Source organism: Elephas maximus, chromosome 27, assembly GCF_024166365.1.
Source record: "Elephas maximus indicus isolate mEleMax1 chromosome 27, mEleMax1 primary haplotype, whole genome shotgun sequence".
Classification (NCBI taxonomy): Eukaryota; Metazoa; Chordata; class Mammalia; order Proboscidea; family Elephantidae; genus Elephas; species Elephas maximus.
In genome coordinates, this window is record NC_064845.1 from 37,948,129 (window position 1) to 37,968,486 (window position 20,358).

General features: G+C 40.3%; 2 protein-coding genes across 8 annotated transcripts in view; both read right to left on the reverse strand.

The window, feature by feature from the left end:
* LOC126068459 (ral guanine nucleotide dissociation stimulator-like) overlaps positions 1-20,358 on the reverse strand; it is a 490,075-nt gene that overhangs the window by 373,970 nt on the left and 95,747 nt on the right. For 6 of the 7 annotated variants that reach the window (XM_049871001.1, XM_049870996.1, XM_049870997.1 and 3 more), the window contains one exon: positions 15,750-15,853. The gene's annotated coding sequence lies outside the window, so the exon portion shown is untranslated. Of the gene's footprint in view, positions 1-7,784; positions 10,370-15,749; positions 15,854-20,358 lie in introns of those variants that run through there. The other variant, XM_049870998.1, reaches the window with a different exon arrangement.
* The window catches only part of LOC126068268 (uncharacterized), an 80,845-nt gene that overhangs the window by 29,068 nt on the left and 31,419 nt on the right, over positions 1-20,358 (reverse strand). The gene's annotated exons all lie outside the window — the stretch shown is intronic.

The window sequence follows — 20,358 nt, forward strand, 5'->3', positions numbered from 1 at the left end:
GGCTCTTGCATTTGGAACATTGAGGAGGCATTTCCAGGCAGAAGTGCCTCATTGTTGGCTAACCTGGCTTTGTTTTACATGGCTTCCAGACGACCTGCCAGTCACAATGGAGTCTCCTGTGGAGGTTACACATCTCAGGTGGTAGTTTATGCTTATAATGTGCTCTAGAAAAGAAAGGCTCCCAAAGACAGAAATCTAGGCTGCCATTCCTGTCACCCATAGGCTTCCAGAAAGCAGATTTTGCCCTCCCTACCAGCAGGTGGCACTGCTGTCTCTGGGAATTCCTGGAGGAGGTGAAACAATGGAGCTGGCAAACCAGTAGCATGTAGCCTCTAGTCTAGAAGATCTTGAGAGGCTTTGTGAGATCTCAGTCAAAGAGAAGCTCAAAGAAAATAGTTGTGAAAGCCAAACCGTTCCTATAAGGTTGGGATAATGGGTGTTGTAAAGACTGAGGGATGGTTGTGGTTACTTTGCTAGTTCTGTTTGTGTGTGTGTGTGTGTAGTGGATGAGAAGGCAGAATGTAACATAACAATTAGGCATCATAATACAGGGTTTGAAAGCACTTTACATAAACTGGTTAACTGAATGTGAAGTTGAAATCATGATTCAATTAACATTCCCAATAACTTCATACTTCTGATTCTTTGCTTGTAAAGCTAGTCTACACACATGGGTGGGATTTTGGAAGTATACATGTGACTTTTAAACCTGATCAATATCCAGTAATTACATACCTTGAAGGTAGGGATGAGATTATTAGTAAAAATAATGTTGGTTAATTATTCAGTACACTTTAGTGTTGGCACAAAAGTCAGGTCAAAGTTATTCTCAAATCAGTCTCTTCTAAAACTTGAATCATCTTAGTAACTATGGATTTTCTTAAATTCTGTCTTTTTGAGATTGTATTCACAATCCAAAACGTGAACATCTGTTTTATTGATCTTACGAGCCAGGGTTCATTCATCCATTCTCACTTTTGAAATAACTAGGTGTCTGTTCTTAGAAATGAACTTTGTAAACACAATGTTTGAGGGAGATGGGTGTTGTTGCCAGTGATGGGAAGAGTACAGTGTATACTGAGGACATCAGCTTTGACCCTGACCCGGGTATAGTATGGGTACCTCCCAGGCTTTACGACCAAAAACATTGGGTGCCCATGGTCCATCTGCAGAACCCACCCACCTGTACGCTGTAAGGAACAGGGACATGCTTTCCTCAGAAATTTGGGGGACGATTCTCAGCCTCCTGCCATGTTCACAGCATGACACCCTGCTGCAAGCAGATACTTGCCCCTCTAAGACTGTAAGGTAGAGCCTGCATCACACACTTGATGATTAGTTTCCTGGACACCTGAGCTGAATTCATACAAGAAAAGTGAATGGACCCCTAAACCGATACACCTGATAACAGCTCTGGCCATCTGGAGACAGGATGCCAGAGCTCCAAATGTGAAAATAATCAAGCTTGCTTACTCGGGCAACCCATTTGGGCATATCAAAACAAAACAAAGCAAGAAGCTATGACACAGTAAACAAACATAAAAAAAAAAAACTAATACAATAACTTATAGATGGCTCAGAGACGACAGTCCATATCAAGTCACATAAACAAACAGACCATGATCGCCTGAACAAGCTCTCAAAACAAAGAATCAAGGGATCGTCTAGATGAAAGTGCCTTCCTGCAATTACCAGAGGCAGAATACAAAAGATTAATAAACAGAACCCTTTAAGACATTAAGAAGGAAATGAGGCAATGTGCAGAACAAGCCAAGGAAGACAAAGATAAAGCAGTTGAAGAATTGAAAAGATTATTCAGGAACATAATGAAAAATTTAATAAGCTGGGAAAATCCATAGACAGACAGCAATCAGAAATTCAGAAGATTAACAATAAAATTACAGAATTAGACAACTTAGTAGAACGTCAGAGGAGCAGAATTGAGCAAGTGGAAGGCAGAATTTCTGAAATTGAAGAAATTGGCACCAATATAGTTGAAGAAAACTCAGATAAAAGAATTTAAAAAAAATGAAGAAAACTTAAGAATCATGTGGATCTCTATCAAGAGAAATAACCTACGAGTGATTGGAGTACCAGAACAGGGAGGGATAACAGAAAATACAGAGAGAATCACGGAGGATTTGCTCCAGAAAACTTCCCTGGTATCGTGAAAGATGAGAAGATATCTATCCAAGATGCTCATCGAACTCCACGTAAGGTAGATTTTAAAAGAAAGTCATGAACACATAACCAAACTTGCCAAAACCAAAGATAAAGAGAGAATTTTAAGAGCAAGTAGGGATAAACGAAGTCACCTGCAAAGGAGAGTCAATAAGAATAAGCTCAGACTACTTGTCCGAAACTATGCAGGTAAGAAAGCAATGGGATGACTTATCTAAAAAATTGAAGGGAAAAAAATTGCCAGCCAAGAATCACATATCCAGCAAAACTGTCTCAAATATAAAGGTGAAATTAGGACATTTCCAGATAAACAGAAGTTCAGGGAATTCGTAAAAACCAAACCAAAACTACAAGAAATACTGAAGGGAGTCCTTTGGTTAGAAAATCAATAATATCAGGTATCAACCCAATACTAGAATACTGGGTATAGCAATCAGAAGTCAACCCAGATAGGGAAATCACAAAAATAAATCAAGATAAAAAAACGCTCAAAACAGGGAAACAGTGATGTCATTATGTAATAGAAGACAACATTAAAACAATAAAGAGGGACTTTTTTTTTTTTTTTTTAGGAAGTGTAGTCATTGATCTTTCATATGGAGAAAATTCAAGGTGATACGAACAAATAAATGTTAGGTTTAAGTTTATAAAAACAGGGGTAAATAATAAGGTGACCACAAAGGAGACAAACTATCCTACACATGAAAAGAAAATACAAGAAAAAAAACAAATCAACAACAACAAATAGGAGAAAAGGACAATATATAAAGATACTCAGGACATAAAATTAAGTGGGAAAAAGAAACTGACAACAGCACTGAAAAAAAGACATCAAAATGATAGCACTAAATTCATACCTATTCATAATTATGCTGAATGTAAATGGCCTAAATGCACGTATAAAGAGACAGAGAGTGGCAGAATGGATTAGAAAACACAATCTGTGTATCTGTTGCCTGTAAGAGTCATACTTTAGGCTTAGAGACAGAAACAAAAACTTAAAGGATGGAAAAAAAGCATATCATGCGAACAACAATTAAAAAACAGCAAGAGTGTCGGTATTAATTTCTGACAAAGTAGACTTTAAAGTTAAATCCATCATAAAGGATAAGGAGGGCTACTATATAACGATAAATGGGACAATATACCAAGAGGATATAACCATACTATTTGTGCACCCAATGACTGGGCTGTACGATACATAAAACAAACGCTACCAGCATTGAAAAGTGAGATAGACAGCTCCACAATAATAGTAGGAGATCTCAACACACCACTTTCAGTGAAGGACAGGACATCCAGAAAAAAGCTCAGTAAAGCCACGGAAGATCTAAATGCCACAATAAACAAACTTGATGTCATAGATGTATACGGAACACTCCACCCAACAGCAGCCAAGTGTACTTTCTTTTCTAGTGCACATGGAATATTCTCTAGGATAGACCATATGTTAGGTCATACAGCAAGCCTTAGCAGAATTCAAAACATTGAAATATTACAAAGCACCTTCTCTGACCATAATGCCATAAAAGTAGAAATCAATAACAGAAAAAGCAGGGAAAGGAAATCAAACACTTGGAAATTGAACAATACCCTCCTCAAAAAAGACTGGATTATAGAAAACATTAAGGATGGAATAAAGAAATGCATAGAGTCCAATGAGAGTGAGAACACTTCCTATCAGAAACTTTGGGACACAGCGAAAACAGTGCTCAGAGGTCAACTTATATCAATAAATGCACACAAAGAAAAAGAAGAAAGGGCCAAAATCAAAGAATTATCCCTAAAACTTGAACAAAAAGAGAACAAACAAACCAACAAAAAATCCTCAGGCAGTGAAAGAAAACAAATAATAAAAATTAGAGCAGATGCGAAATAGAAAATAGAAAAACAATCGAAAGAATTAACAAGATCAAAAGCTGGTTCTTTAAAAAAATCAACGAAATTGAAAAACCATTGGCCAAACTCACAACAGAAAAATAGAAGAGGAAGCAATTAACCCAAATAAGAAATGAGATGGGCCATATCACAACAGATCCACCTGAAATGAAAAGAATCATATCAGATTACTATGAAAAATTGTACTCTAAGAAATTTGAAAACCTAGAAAAGATGGATGAATTCTAGAAACACATTACCTACCTAAACTAACACAGACGTCGAACAACTAAATAGACTCAGAACGAAAGAAGAGATTGAGTTCTACCAAACTTTCAGAGAAGAGTTAACACCACTACTACTAAAGGTATTTCAGGGCATAGAAAACAATGGAATACTGCCAAACTCATTCTATAAAGCCAGCATATTCCTGATACCAAAACCAGGAAAAAACACGACAAAAAAAGAAAACTCCAGACATATATCCCTAATGAACTTAGATGCAAACATCCTCAACAAAATTCAAGCCAACAGAATTCAACAACATATCAAAAAAATAATTCACCATGACCAAGTGGGATCCATACCAGGTATCCAGGGATGGTTCAACATTAGAAAAACAATTAATGGAATCCATGATATAAATAAAAGTCAAGGATCACGTGATTTTACCAATTGATGCAGAAAAGGCATTTGACAAAGTTCAACACTCATTCATGATTAAAACTCTCAGCAAAATAGGAATAGAAGGCAAATTCCTCAACATAATAAAGGGTATTTATACAAAGCCAACAGCCAACATCACTGTAAATGGAGAGAGCCTGAAAGCATTCCCATTGAGATCGGGAACCAGACAAGGATGCCCTTTATGACCACTGTTATTGAACATTGTGCTGGATGTCCTAACCAGAGCAATTAGGTTAGATAAAGAAATAAAGGGCATCCAGATTGGCAAAGAAGAAGTCAAAGTATCTCTATTTGCAGATGACATGATCTTATACACAGAAAAGGCTAAGGAATCCTCCAGAAATCTACTGAAACTAATAGAAGAGTTCAGCAGAGTATCAGGAGAGAAGATAAACATACAAAAATCAGTTGGATTCCTTTACATCAACAAAAAGAACCTCGAGGAGGAAATCACCAAAGCAATACCATTTATGCTAGCCCCCAAGAAGATAAAATACTTACGAATAAATCTTAGCAGAGATGTAAAAGACTTATACAAAGAAAACTACAAAACACTTCTGCAAGAAACCAACAGACACCTACATAAGTGGAAAAACATACCTTCCTCATGGATAGAAAGACTTAACATTGTAAAAACGTCTTTTCTATCAAAAGCGATCTGTAGATTTAATGCAAGTCCAATCCAAACTCCAAAGACATTTTCTAAATGAGATGGAGAAACAAATCACCAACTTCATATGGAAGGGAACGAGACCTCGGATATGTAAAGCATTACTGAAAAAGAAGAACATAGTGGGAGGCCTCACTCTACCTGATTTTAGAACCTGTTATACCACCACAGTAGTCAAAACAGCCTGGTACTGGTACAACAACAGATACATAGACCAATGGAACAGAATTGAGAATCCAGACATAATTCCATCCACAGATGAGCAGTAGATATTTGACTAAGACCCAAAGTCAGTTAATTGGGGCAAAGACAGTCTTTTTAACAAATGGTGCTGGTATGACTGGATATCCATCTCCAAAAAAAGGAAAGAAGACCCATACCTCACACCATGCACAAAAATGAACTCAAAATAGATCAAAGACCTAAATACAAAATTTAAAATGATAAAGATCATGGAAGAAAAAACAGGGACAACGCTAGTAGCCTTAATATATGGCATAAACCGTATACAAAATATTACTAACAAAGAAGAAGAAAAACTAGATCACTGGGAGTTCCTGAAAATCAAACGCCTATACTCGTCCAAAGACTTCACCAAAAGCGTGAAAAGATTATCTACAGACAGGGAAAATGTTTTTAGCTATGACATTTCTGATTATTGCCTGATCTCTAAAATCTACATGATACTACAAAAATTCTACAAAAAGACAAGTAACCCAATTCAAAAATGGGCAAAAGATATGAACAGACACTTCATGAAAGAAGACATTCAGGAAGCTAACAGGTACATGAGGAAATGCTCAGGATCATTAGTCATTAGAGAAATGGAAATCAAAAATACAATGAGATTCCATCTCACTACAACAAGGGTGGCATTAATCCAAAAAACACAAAATAATACATGCTGGAGAGGTTGTGGAGAGACTGAAACATTTCTACACTGCTGGTGGGATTGTAAAATGGTACAGCCATTTTAGAAATCTATTTGGCAGTTCCTTAAAAAGCTAGAAATAGAGCTACCATTGGATGTAGCAATCCCACTCCTTGGAATATATCCTAGAGAAATAAGATTCTTTACATGTACAGATATATGCACACACATGTATACTGCAGCACTGTTTACCATAGCAAAAAGATGGAAGCAACCAAGTTGCCCATCAACGGATGAATGGATAAATAAATTATGGTATATTCACACAATGGGAACATTTCATAACATGGAGGCATTTTGCTGGAAGGCATTACACTGAGTGAAATTACTCAGCTGGAAAAGGACAAATATTGTATAAGACCACCCACTATTATAAGAACTTGAGAAATAGTTTAAACAGAGAAGAAAATATTCTTCGATGGTTATGAGAATGGGGAGGCAGGAGGGGTGGGAGAGAGGTATTCACTGATTAGATAGTAGATAAGAACTACTTTAAAATGAAGGGAAAGACAACACACAATACAGGAGAGGTCAGCACAACTGGAGTAAACCAAAAGCAAACAAGTTTTCTGAATAAACTGAATGATTCGAAGGCCAGCGTAGCAGGGGCCGGGGTCTGGGGACCATGGTTTCAGGAGACGTCTAAGTCAATTGGCATAAAATCTATTAAGAAACCATTCTGCATCCCACTTTGGATAGTGGCATCTGGGGTCTTAAATGCTAGCAAGCGGCCATCTAAGATGCATCAATTCGCCTCAAGCCACCTGGACCAAAGAGAATGAAGAACACCAAGGACACAAGGTAATTACAAGCCGAAGAGGCAGAAAGGGCCACAGAAACCAGACTACGTGAGCCTGAGACCAGATGAACTAGATGGTGCCCAGCTACAGGTGATGACTGCCCTGATAGGGAATACAACAGGAAACCACTGAGGGAGCAGGAGAGCAGTGGGATGCAGACCTCAAATTCTCATAAAAAGACCAGACTTAATGGTCTGACTGAGGCTAGAAGGACCCCTGGTGGTCATGGCCCCCAGACCTTCTGTTGGCCCAGGACAGGAATCATTCCCAAAGCGAAGTCTTCAGACATGGTTTGGACTAGACAATAGGATGGAGAGGGATGCTGGTGAGGAGGGAGCTTCTTGGATCAGGTGGACACTTGAGACTATGTTGGCATCTCCTGCCTGGAGGGGAGATAAGAGGGTAGAGGGGGTTAGAAGATGGCGGAATGGACGTGAAAAGAGAGAATGGAGGGAGGGAACAGACTGTCTCAGTGAGGGCAGAGTTAACTGGGAGTATGTAGCAAGGTGTATAGAAGTTTTTGTGAGTGACTGGATTTGTAAACTTTCACTTAAAACACAATGAAAAATGCAAATACACTTAACAACTAAAAAAAATTAATAATGGATATGCAAGTATTGATTTCCATTTACCATACCGTGTTCAATAGGTACTCCTTCCTAATTTCACGAAGACACTTTTAGATTCACTTTTCTTTGTTGGAGATGACATGCGTGGTAAGTGGCTCCCCTCTTTTCCACTCTGATTTGGTTTCCAGATACTCTGTGCCTTTCTGATTTATGACTTGGGAGTTTTTGACTCCTGTCTTTCACGTCAGTCATCCTACATCTCATGTTCTTCTATAAGCACCTGGGACCCACCATCATCTCAGAGGTGCAAAATAATTTACATGCCAGGAATTGAAAAAAAAAAAAAAACGTTAGATTCTTTTGCCTTCAGGTTCCGCCGCAGAAACCAGTGTTCCTCTTCAGCGAATTCATTTTTTCCCTTTACTATTTCCTACCCCATGTTCTCTCTTTTTCTGATTGTCCCCAAATAGGAATGACTCAGAATTTGTATACATTGGAAACAAAATCTCATTTTTGCCAGAAAGGAAGGAAATTTGTGTTTAAGTGACATTTTGAATACATAGGACGTAACTTTCTTAGGGCTCACTGTGTTTTGAAGCTCATTCCCCTGAAAAATCCCTTGATGTGTACCCTGTGACAGCTTGCCTCTAATTAGGACCCTGGTGGCCTTTCTTGGTGAATTTCACCTTCTGGGGCCTTTTTGGGTATGGGCCAGAATCATATTTGTTCTAGCTTTAGTGAAGAATAACAATACCTTTTCTTTAGGAGGTTATTATGGAGCTTATTTAATGACAGAAAAAAGGCAAGTGATTGCATTCTAATCCGACCACACTAAGTTACTGACTGAGAGATTTTGGAGGCATCAGTGACTTCTCTGAATTTGTTTCCTTGTCTTAAATATGAGGGAGGGGGGGAGTAACTCCTTAAATTCTTGCCATTCTCCAAACCCTGTGACTGTCAAATTCTATCTGATGCTCATACTAAACACATCCTAAAACTGCTGGCTAGTTGGGAATTCATTTATAATCAACTAAAGTCAGGACCAGGAAAATTATTCTTTATTTCTACAAATCACTTTGTGGTTTACAAAAATATTCTCTAACTCTTTATCCCTTTTTACTCTCTTTTCTGTTCCTCTGAGGCCAGCAGCATTGACATCACCTGGGAACTTCCCAGAAAAGCACAATCTCAGACCTCACCGTGTCCTCCTGAGTTAGAATCTACATTTTACCAAGATGCTGAGGTGATGTGCACACACAGGGAGTCTGAGAACTGCTGCTCTCATTCTGAGTCTCCTAAGACGGCCGCAATGAGTCGGAACCAATTCACCAGCACCTAACAACAGTGACAACAGTGACCCTCAGAGGAGGGCAGGGTATTTTACAGATGAGGAAATCAAGACTCAGAGTTGTTAAGTAACTAAGTCAAGGTTACTGTGCTTGTGTCTTCTACAAAATTTCTTGCTCTAAACCTAATGCAGCCAGAATGCTCATTAGAAGTGAGGCTAGCAAAACTTCATCTCACGTACTTTGGACTCGTGATCAGGTCCAACCTCTGAAGAACATCATGCTTGGAAAAATAGAGGGTCACCGAAAAAGAGGAAAACCTTCAATGAGATGGATTGACACAGTGACTGAAACAGTGAGTTCTAACACAGCAACTACCGTGAGGATAGCACAGGACTGGGCAGTGTTTCATTCTGTTGTACATAGGGTCTCTGAGAGTCAGAATTGAGAGCACTGAACAACAACAACAAACCTAATGCTGTCTTCTTGGTTGGGCTGGAGTAACTAAGGTATCGCAAGTAGGATGTGTACTCTGAGTACTGCTTGAGGAAGGGCTCTAAAGAGCAGTTTCTATTGGCCATCGAAGTTTCCATTGCCAGCTGTGAGATCATTCAGCAATTTAAAACTAATTGCCATGGCACTAATTTTTCTAGACAGGCCCCTACTCTTGGATGCTCAGATAGAGTCATTCTTGGCTAATTTGATGGCACTTATTACAAGTAGGCTAAAGACAAAAGGTTAGAGCGCCTCAGGAAGTCAATTGAAAGAATATGCCTTTCTCATTTGAGTCTACCTTCTGTGATTTTTTGGGAAAAAATTGTCACCTGCTGTGATGAAGTGTGCTTTCCATCAGGCGAACTGGGAGGAAGCTGGCTAAAGCTCTTTAGGTGGATATGTTCAACTGGACTATAAACATCCTGTCTTCCTCAGGGTCATAAGACCCTTCCAACCTCCCTTTGGAACCTTTCACTCAGGCATGACAAGTGTCTATTATCATCTGACTAAATTTGAGGCACTAGATTTAAAAGACACAGAGACAGGGCTGGAAGGTGGAGTGTGGGTAAGTGTGAGAAACTGTTCACACAGAACACCCTTGTTCTCCAAATGGTATTGCCAATCATGCTACTTGATGGCTCCAGGGGCCTCAAATCATCCCCTGTGCTGCTTCTTCACAGCTTGACTAAAATATTTTTATGTCCAAATACATTTCTACTTCAATCTCTTAGCTCTCCTCCAACTTCCCATGGAAGTGTGGAAATTCTTACTTGCGGGCACAGAAACACTAAAGTTTATCACAAGCTTCAAGGAGGTTTAAAGTTTTAGGGTCTCTTCCTAAAACTTTGTCACTTAAGTGTCCACACTGGTAGACCAGCATTAACATTAGAGCTTAGGATTGACTGAGGTGAGTGTTCAATTAAAGAGAAACAAGCAGAAATATTGAGGAGATTCAGAACTGTTGCCAGAGTCTCTATGCCTTTAATTAAATAAGGTTCTTGCCTTTCACTGGTCAAGAATGAGCAGGTAAGGCACACCAGCAAAGCTTTACTAAGAGGCTTGCAAGCAGAGGTAAGGAAGGCCTAGGCAATGCTTACCGCCCGTCTCACAGAACGAAGGACTTGCACGGGCTTTTAAATACTTCAGTGTGAAAAAGGTTCATGTTTATTCAGAGGCACAGGCGGGGTTATACGGTAACTAGCCAGTTTTGGGTGGGGATAGGCTACCGAAGGTGCATGCGCAGCTGCTTTCTAAGATGGCTCCTGTCCCACAGGCCTCTGGAATTCATAGTAGGACTTATGGGGTGTCATGCCTGTGCAGTCTCTCACTCTGAGTTGGATTCCCCAGCTGCGGCTGCCGCCCTTCACAGCCCCTGGTGAAAGGTCACACAGCGGTCACAGGTGGATGTTCGACACATGTCTCTGGGGCTCATTTCATCTGGTTGCTTCTGAGAGACAACTTTAAAGAAGTTCGTGGGCTAGTTTCTGATACCCTGCCCCATTGTTCTGGGGAATGTCTTTGTTTGTGTGCCCTGGCCCGTTTCCTGTTACTCTGTCACTTTGTTTATGTGAATTGCAGATTTGGGGGCCCCTCTGTTCTCTTAGATCTTTGGATCCAGAAGTACAAGGAATGACAAAACACTCTTGTTGACTCCAGTAAACAACCAGAACTCATATCAAGAAAGGCATCTTGTCTCCCACTAGTACCCACAGGAGCTATATGGAAGACACTGGACATTCGTACATTGGACTGAGCTTTCAAAGCAGCCCTCTCATACTTCTTGGCAGCATTCTCTGGGCTCACCAGTGTGCTAATACGGCAGACAGGAGGGCCGCCACAAAGCTATGCTGGTCAGGACTATATAACCCCTTCTGGAAGATCTCAGGTTGCTACTGAGAATCAGAAAATAACTAAGTGATATGCTTCCTTCTTTCCGCACCCTGGCCAACTTCTCCATCTACCACAGAACTCAGAACTTGAACACACACAACACCCTTCAGGGTTTATCCCCTAGGATGTTCTACCCCACAAATTTAACTCATATATGCTCTTTGCAGGCTTGTCAGTGAGTCACGAAAAATAGGGTTTGGAGAAAAGTATGTGGAGCTGCAACAGACACTCAGAGTTGGAAGCAACAAATCTGTGAAAGTGCCTCAATAGTGTTGACCACATAATAGGTACTCAATAAAAAAATTTTTTTTTTTTTTTTGGTCTCTTCTTCTAGTTCACAATGTACCTGAGGTGTAAGTCATTCTGGACAACTCTGCTAGAAGCTTCTTTTCTTATAATGAACATAAATACATTTCTCTGAGCCATGAGTCAAGAACTGACTTGATGGCAACTGGTTACTGCTTAGCTTCCCCTTATTATATTTACTCCTGGAGCCTTTACAGAATAACATTTATCTCTTTTTGCACGTAAAACATTCAAAAGCAGCCATTTCGTTTCCTAAATATTCAATACAACGATCCCCAAGTTTTCAACCAATCTGTTTATGGCCTGATTTTGAGGCCTTCATCATCCTGTTTACTCCCTGTAAATACACTCTTGTCTTTCTCCCTCCTGAAAGGTAACCAGGAATTGAACACTATGCTGTGTGGGGAGGGGGTAGGGGGAAGGAGGCAGCAGCTAAGTCTTCACTAAAATACACTTTCTACTTCTTCCATAGTAGTTGGGTGCATGGCTACTCAGCTAGAGATGACATTTCCCAGCCTCCCTTGCAGCTAGATATTGTCATGGAGCATAACAGAATGAGCAGAAACATATATCTACTAGTGAATACCTGCTGCCATCAAGTTGATTCCAACTCATAGCGACCCTATAGGACAAAGTAGAACTGCCCATAGGGTTTCCAAGAAGCAGCTGGTGGATTCAAACTGCCAACCTTTTGGTTAGCAGCCAATCTCTTAATAACTATGGTTTAAAACCACTGCCGCTGAGTCGATTCCGACTCATAGCGACCCTAGAGGACAGAGTAGAACTGCCCCATAGAGTTTCCAAGAAGCGCCTGGCGGATTCGAACTACCGACCTTTTGGTTGGCAGCCATAGCACTTAACCACTTAAACTATGGTTTAGCAGTCTCATTTTCTAGTCATCTCAGGAGTTTAGATATATTTCTGAACTCGTTTTAGACTATCTACGAGATTTTCTATAATCTCTTCACCAGTTTGGATCTTAGTCTCTCAGTATTCCCATTCCAAAGTCTTAAGAGAAAGTCCAATTGGGCCAGCTCAGCCAACAGAGTCATAGGTTAGGTGTCCACTCTGGTTCAACCATCTGTGGCCAAGATGACAGAGTCCTGAGATAAAACTATGACACCCTAAATTCACATCTTCAAGTCATGATGAGAGGCAATTTCAGATAAACGCATGGGGCTAAGCATAAACTCCTAATCACACAGTTTCTGGAACTGCAAAGTCAAGGACCAGATCTTAGGTTATGCATCCATACCTAAGCACTGACAACTGAGGAGCCGGTGTGCAAAACTGCCCTGCTCACTTGTGGTAAATCGTTATAGGGGTGGCCTCCAGTGAACAAAACCTCCTGGTATTTGCACCCTTGTGTAGCCCCCTCCCACACTGACTCTAGACTTGATCATGTGACTTGCTTTGGCCAATGAGACATTAGCAAAATGATGCCAGCAGAGGCTTGATTAGTGCTTGCATATTGGGGCTTGTCCTCTTGAAATATTCCTTCTTGGAAGCTAAATGCCATGGTATGAAGAAACTTGCGCTACATTACCAAATGGTGAGAGGTATTAGAGGATGAGAGGCCATCTTAGATGTCCTAGTCCCAGCCGGGCTTCCAGCTAAATGTAGCCCATGAGTGACCTCAGCTACACCATGCGCAACAAAACCACTCAGTTGATACTAGTCAGTCCACAAAATCATGAAAAGTAATAAATTGCTGTTCTTTTAGGTCACAAAGATTTGTGGTATTTTATAAAATAAATTCTTTAGATAACTGAACTTTTCTACATGACTGAAATACCTCCCCTCTCTAAAATCTCCTTGACTACAAAACCCATCTGGAAATCCAGGTGTCTGGCCCCAGGAGTCTTGGAGAAAATGTTCTGACAGTGGAAACGTAGCCAAAGGACCCTTGAGATGGGATCCTGAGATGTCTTCCTTTCCTCCTGTCTTCCTGAAAACAAATCCTGAAAAATAAAAAAGAAATCCTTAAACAACACGGCATAAGAATGTTCCATAACTAGCCAGGTAAGACCAAGTTCTCAAACAGTGCCCTACACTTCCCTGTTACATAATTTCTTTCCTCCTCAATAAATACATCAACATTAAGGAAAGGCTGTGACTCTTTCTAGTTCTCCTGCAACACCAAGAAAGAAAACTCTCATTGAATGTCTCCTGTTCTCTTGATCAGTTTCTTGTGAGCTGGCCCAATGTATGGTGGGTTGTATGGCCTTAAAGCTAATGAAAAAAAAAAAAATTCTGGTTAATGCCAGAGAGATTACCCAGAGAGAGAAAATTCACCATCTCCTGAGGTCATTAAAAACAGTGGGTATGATGTCTCAGGAGTCCCTGGGTGGTGCAAACAATTAAGTGCTTGATGCTAACTGAAAGACTGGCAGTTCAAACCCACTCAGAGGTACCTTGAAAGATAGGCCTGGTGATCTGCTTCAGAAAGGCCACAGTCTTGAAAACCCTGTGGAGAACAGTTTTACTCTGCATATACTGGGCCATCAGGAGTCGCAGTTTCACAAGACATCCCCGTTAATTGGCCTAATAACATGTTTAGTGCTTCTTTTCTACCTCCTGGTTCCTTGCATAGTGCCTGGGTTCTTAAAAGCTTCCAAGTGGTCATCCAAGGCACAACAATTGGTCTCTATTCGCCTAGAGCAACAGAGGAAGAAGGAGAATAAGGAACAGGAGGAGATATGGAATGTGTTGCTAACTGCCTCCATGAATAACTGGTGGGGCAGTGGTTAAGAGCTCAGCTGCTAACCAAAAAGGTTGGCAGTTGAAATCTACCAGCCACTCCTTGGAAACCCTATGAGGCAGTTCTACTTTGTCCTACAGGGTTGCTATCAGTCAGAATAGACTTGAGGGCATCAGGGTTTTGTTTTTGGTTGCCATGAGACCATAAGAACTGGATGGTACCCAGCTACTATGACCAAACATTTTGAGCAAAAAGTCTACAGAAGAATCCTGATCAAAACAGGGTAAATGCAGGAAAAAAAAAGTTACCGTCTAGTTGATTCCGACTCATAGTGACCCTATAGGACAGAGTAGAACTGCCCCATACGGTTTCCAAGGACCACCTGGTAGATTTGAACCACAGACCTTTTGGTTAGCAGCAAAGAATTTAAAATTTAAAATGCAGAAAAGAATTTAAAATTCTCATGGAATCCAGACTTTCTGGAGCCATGGAGGCTGAATGAATCCCTGAAACTAATGCTCCGAGATAATCTTTAAACCTTAAACCAAAAAAAATCTCCCGAAGTCTTCCTAAAACTGAACAATAGTCTAGCTTAACTAGTAAAAAATGTCTGCTTTGAGCATTGTGCTCTTTGAAGGACTATATGGGATCAAAGTAACAAAAGCAACTCAAAAGATTAGATAGGAACTTTAGGGGGCAGTGAGATTATGTTAATGTGGGAGGAACAACTCAGAAACGAAAAGGAGAGTGAGAAGAGTTACATAACTCGAAGAACGTAATCAATGTTACTGAATTGTGGTGAATGGGTGTATGTTTTGCTGTACATATTCTCAACAATATAAAATTTTAAAAATGATATTGTGGTCCCAGGAAGTATGGATGGGGCACACTGACCATATCAGGCATGGCAGATCAGTGTTGTTATAGTCATTCTACTTTTGTAAAAACAAATACACCCTATGCAATAATAAAAAAATAATAGGGGGAAGAAAAAAAGAATGTAACCAATGTCATTAAGTAATATGTGTGAAACCTGTTGAATTGGAATCACCAAAAATATATTATTTAAAAAATAAATCTCTTTTGCTTTTAAGCACCAAAATTTGAGGTTATTACTACAGCAGAATCTAGCCCATCCTAACACCCTCTCCCTCCCATGATCTGTGCCACCCGTGCTTTTGATGAGTAAACCTTATATCTCATCCAATGGACGGAAAACAACAGGCTCCATGTGCAAAAAGAAGGCTCCGCTGTTTTGTTTATTTCTTAATGAATTCAGGCTATTTCCTAATGATTAGTGCTTCACCTCTCCTGGAAACAATTTATCCTTTAAGTAATTTATTCTAGATTCTCACCTGAGGGCCATAGCAAGCTCTATAGTCTTCCTTCTTCCCCTTTCTGAAAAGTATACTTCTCTGTCTCTAGTTTTCAGGCATCTCTCTCTTTAATTCCACAAGTCCTAAAAACATAAAAGGGTATTTAGAGGCTTCATTTTCAGGTTCTTACAACCCTAGGACACAATTCATTCAAGTCAAAAACAGAAAGTTTCTCTCTTTTAATCATAATCAGCCTTTCTGGATTTCATTTCCCTCATTTGGTTACCTCTCACTATTTTGCTTTAACCCAAAGGCTGACTGTTTATGAACATGGCCAGCCAGAGGAATCCTTTTCTTCAGATGCCTCTTTCATGTCTTTCTACACTGGGCTAGTCTCACTATCCCCTGTTATTCATCACTGCTTAACACTCATTCAACAAACATTTACCAAGTGCCTACTATGTTTCCTTGGAAACTCGATGGGGCAGTTCTACTCTGTCCTACAGGGTCACTATGAGTCGGAAGCCACTCGACGGCAGTGGGTAGTGGAACTATGTTCTAAGAAAATGCTTGGTGTGGGATATGATCTCTGCCCTCAAGGAAGTTACCTTAAAAAATGTCAAGTAGACACTAGACAAGTGGGTAAGAGCCACAACACAAGGGGTCTGGAATGTCCTACATAAGTAGCATAAGAAAGCGCCTAAGAGCATAAACTAAAAACAGACAGTCCTGGGTTTAAATCTAGGTCTCAATTTCCTCATCTGTGCAACCAGGAAAGTAGCAAAGGACTGTTCAAAGAATAAAATCAGACAACACAAGTGTAAAAATGGCATGGCGGGGCATCTGACCTCCTCTAACTTCACATACGAGAAGGAGAATCAAAATCAACACCCAGGCTGGTTCTTACAAGGCAGGAATCAGACATGCCTCCACCTTTCAACCAATTATGACAGCAACCGTCCCTCCCATGGCACTCTCTACTCTCTGCTGGGTTTAATAATTTGTTGCAATGACCACAAAGAACTCACAGACAATACTCATAATTATGGAGTTTATTAGGGAAGTAACAGGTTACAATTCAGGTTCAGGAATGCTCAGGATACAGTTCTTTGATCAGGACAGCCTCTTCTCAGTGTCTTTGCAGGCACATCTTTCTCTGGCCCCTTGGCCTCTGCCCTATTCAGGTAAGTGTTACAAAGCTCTTTTAGCTCTGCCGATAAGTAGCCGGAGGCACCCCACTCTGCCAGTAAGCCTCCAGTCCAAAGGTGCTCAACTCTCTTGCTCTGTGGCTTGGGAAGCCCACTTTGCCGTCTCCTGCCAGTCTCCTGATTCTGCTGCCTCTGCTGCCATCATTTCTCTGCGGCTGTTTCTCACCATCTCTGGTGTCACAGCTCTCTGTCTGTCTCCTGAATCTAGGAGGATCTCAGCACAAGGATCCCGGGTCCAAAGGATGCACTCCACTCTTGACTCTTCTTTCCTGGTGGTGTTGAAATCCTCTCTTCCTACCTCCGGGATGGCTCATTTTAAGCCTAGTCAGATGGAAAAACTGACCAATCCCCTCATTAGGGCTGCATACACCTATCTGCATGGTTGGACCCCCACAAGGTGCCATGCGCCTTATTTATATTATTAGCAAACTTGCCAATCCCTTTGGTGGGTCACAAGCACCTCATTTGCATTGTCTCACCCAGTCATTTGGTAGGAGTTACAAAGACCATGCTACAAGGGCCATATTTATTCCCTGCACCACAATAAGTTATGCACTTAGCTATATTTAATGCCACTATTATCATGAAGGTGATGGCCAATAATTGAAAATTTAACTATGGGTGTGACTCTTCAAATTTGTATCTCAGAAATATTAAGAATTGAATACACTAACAAGAAAGAACAAAGAGTCAGCCTAAAGTCCAGAAAGGCAATTAAGAGGCTGATGCAGTAGTCAATGGTTCAAATAAGAACCTGAACCATAGCAGAAGGGATGAAAGCAGAGGAACGATTTCTAGGATATTAAGACAGAATTAACAGAACTTAGTAATCAAGTGACTATGGGAGGGTGATGGAAGGAGGAGTTAAGAACGACTTGTGAATTTATGACTTCTGGAACTGAGCAGATGATAGCACCATTCACCAACGAGGCAAACACAGAGAGTAACAGAATTTTCGGGGAAAGGAAGACGATAAATTTAATTTCAAGCACACGAAATCCGAAGATGCCATGAAACATTACAAGGGGGTAGTGGCGGTTCAGGGGTAGAATTCTTGCCCTCCATGCAGGAGACCCAGGTTTGATTCCAGGCCAATGCACCCCATGTGCAGCTACCGCCTGTCTGTCAACGGAGGCTTGTGTGTTGCTATGATGCTGAATACGTTTCAGTGGAGCTTCCCGACTAAGACGGACTAGGAAGAAAAGCCTGCCGATCTGCAACTCATCATGGGGACGGGACGGCACAAGACCAGGCAGCATTTCATTCTGTTGTGGATGAGGTCTCCGTAAGTCAGGGTGGAATGCTAGCAACTTGACTCAATGGCCACTAACAACCATGACTAATGGCCTTTGAGCATCTTGTCATATGCTTATTGCCCATTTGGATAGTTCTTTAATGAAATGTCTAGTCAAGTCCTTTGCCCATTTTTTAACTGAGTTGTTCGTCTTTTTGTTGTTGAGTTGTTGCTGTTGTTCTTGCTGTCAGCTGTTGTTGAGTCCGCCTCTGATTCATGGAGACTCCATGCACAACGGAATAAAATACTGCCTAGTCCTACACCACTGACATGATCGGCTGCAGAATGGACCGCTGTGATCCATGGGGTTTTCATTAGCTGATTTTTCAGAAGAAGATTACCACCGGCCTTTCTTCTTAGTTCATCTTAGTCTGGAAGCTCCACGGAAACCTATTCGGCGTCATATTCAGCAAATCTCCACTGACAGACAGGGGTCTCCCACATCGAGGTGGAGAATTTTACCACTGAGTCACCACAGATAAAACCCAAACCCGTTGCCATCAAGTTGATTCTGACTGACAGCGATTCTATAGGACAAAGTAGAACTGCCCCACAGGGTTTCCAAAGAGTAAGTGGATTCGAACGCCGGCCTTTTGGTTAGCAGCCTTAGCTCTTAACCACTGTGCCTTAATATATATTCTGGATATTACATGCTTCCCAAATATTTTCTCCCATTCTGTAGGTTGTTTCTTCACTTCCTTGATAAATTTCTCTGATGCACAGAAGCTTTTAATTTTGATGAAGTCCAATTTATCTATTTTATCTTTTAGTGTTCATGCTTTTGGTGCCATATGTAAGAATCCACTGTCAAAAACTAGGTCCTGAAGCATTATCCCTATTCTAAGAGTTTCATGGTTTTAGTTTTTACACTTAGTCATTGATCCATTTTGGTTTAATCTTTATATATGGTATGAGGTATGAGTCAAACTTCAATCTTGTGGATAGAGAGATCCAACGGTCCCAGCATCTTTGTTGAAGAGACTGTTTTTTCCCCCACTGAAGGGACTTGGCACCGTAGTTCAACACCAGTTGCCCACAGATACATGCGTTTATTTCTGGACTCCCAATTCTAGCCTGTTGCTCTATATCTCTATCTGTATACTGGTACCAGACTGTTTGGATTACTATAGCTTTATAGTACATTTTGAAACAGAAGTGTGAGTCCTCCTACTTTGTTGTTCTTTTTCAAGATTGCTTTGGCTATTGGGGGCTCTTTGCAATTCCATATGAGTTTGAGGATTGGCTTTTCTACTTCTGCAATAAAGACTATTGGCATTTTGATAGGAATCATGTTGAATCTCTAGGTCACTTTGGGTAGTATTTCTATCTTAACAATATTAAGCCTTCCAATCCAAGAAGTGTCTTTCCCTTTATTCAGATCTTCTTTAATTTCTTTCAATGATGTTCTTCTACAGTTTTCAGCGTACACTGTTTTCACCTTTCTGGTTAAATTAATTCCTTGGTATTGTATTATTTAAGATATCATTGAAAATGGAATTGTTTTCTAAATTTCCTTGTCAGATTGTTCATTGCTTTTAGCTAGCAGCTGCATCCTTAACCATTGCACCATCAGGACTCCTTAAGTCAAGGTAATCCTGATTAATTTTATACAGATTAAAAAAAAAAATCTGTGAAGTCTCTTCTCTAAATTACCTTCAGTAAGGTTCTCATAAATGTTCCCCACAATTAACTTTCATAGTACCTACCAACAATTTACTCAAACAGAGTTAGTTCATAGAAACAAATAAACTATTACTTCTATTTCTTTATGGTTGGGTAAATCTGTAGTGTTATCAGTAATTAAAATACTCCTATTGTACCCCCACTTACACTTTGCAATCTCTTTCATTTAAGGTGTTTACTAAACCTAATCTTGTTTGTCTAATTAAGATTCCCATTAAGATAATGCTTAGGGTCACTATGAGCCAGAATCCAACAGTTTCAGACAATGCTTGTTCCACAATTACTTGCAGTTCACAGTTCAGTATTTTTTATTCATCATTTTCTGAAATTCTTTTCTTTTTCTTCCGGATATAATTATCCACTCATTTGCTCTGCAGGTAACACTTTCTTTAGCCATATGAACTCAAAATGTAACCATCAATTTAAATTCCGTCATGTATTTTATACGTTAAAAGTATATTCA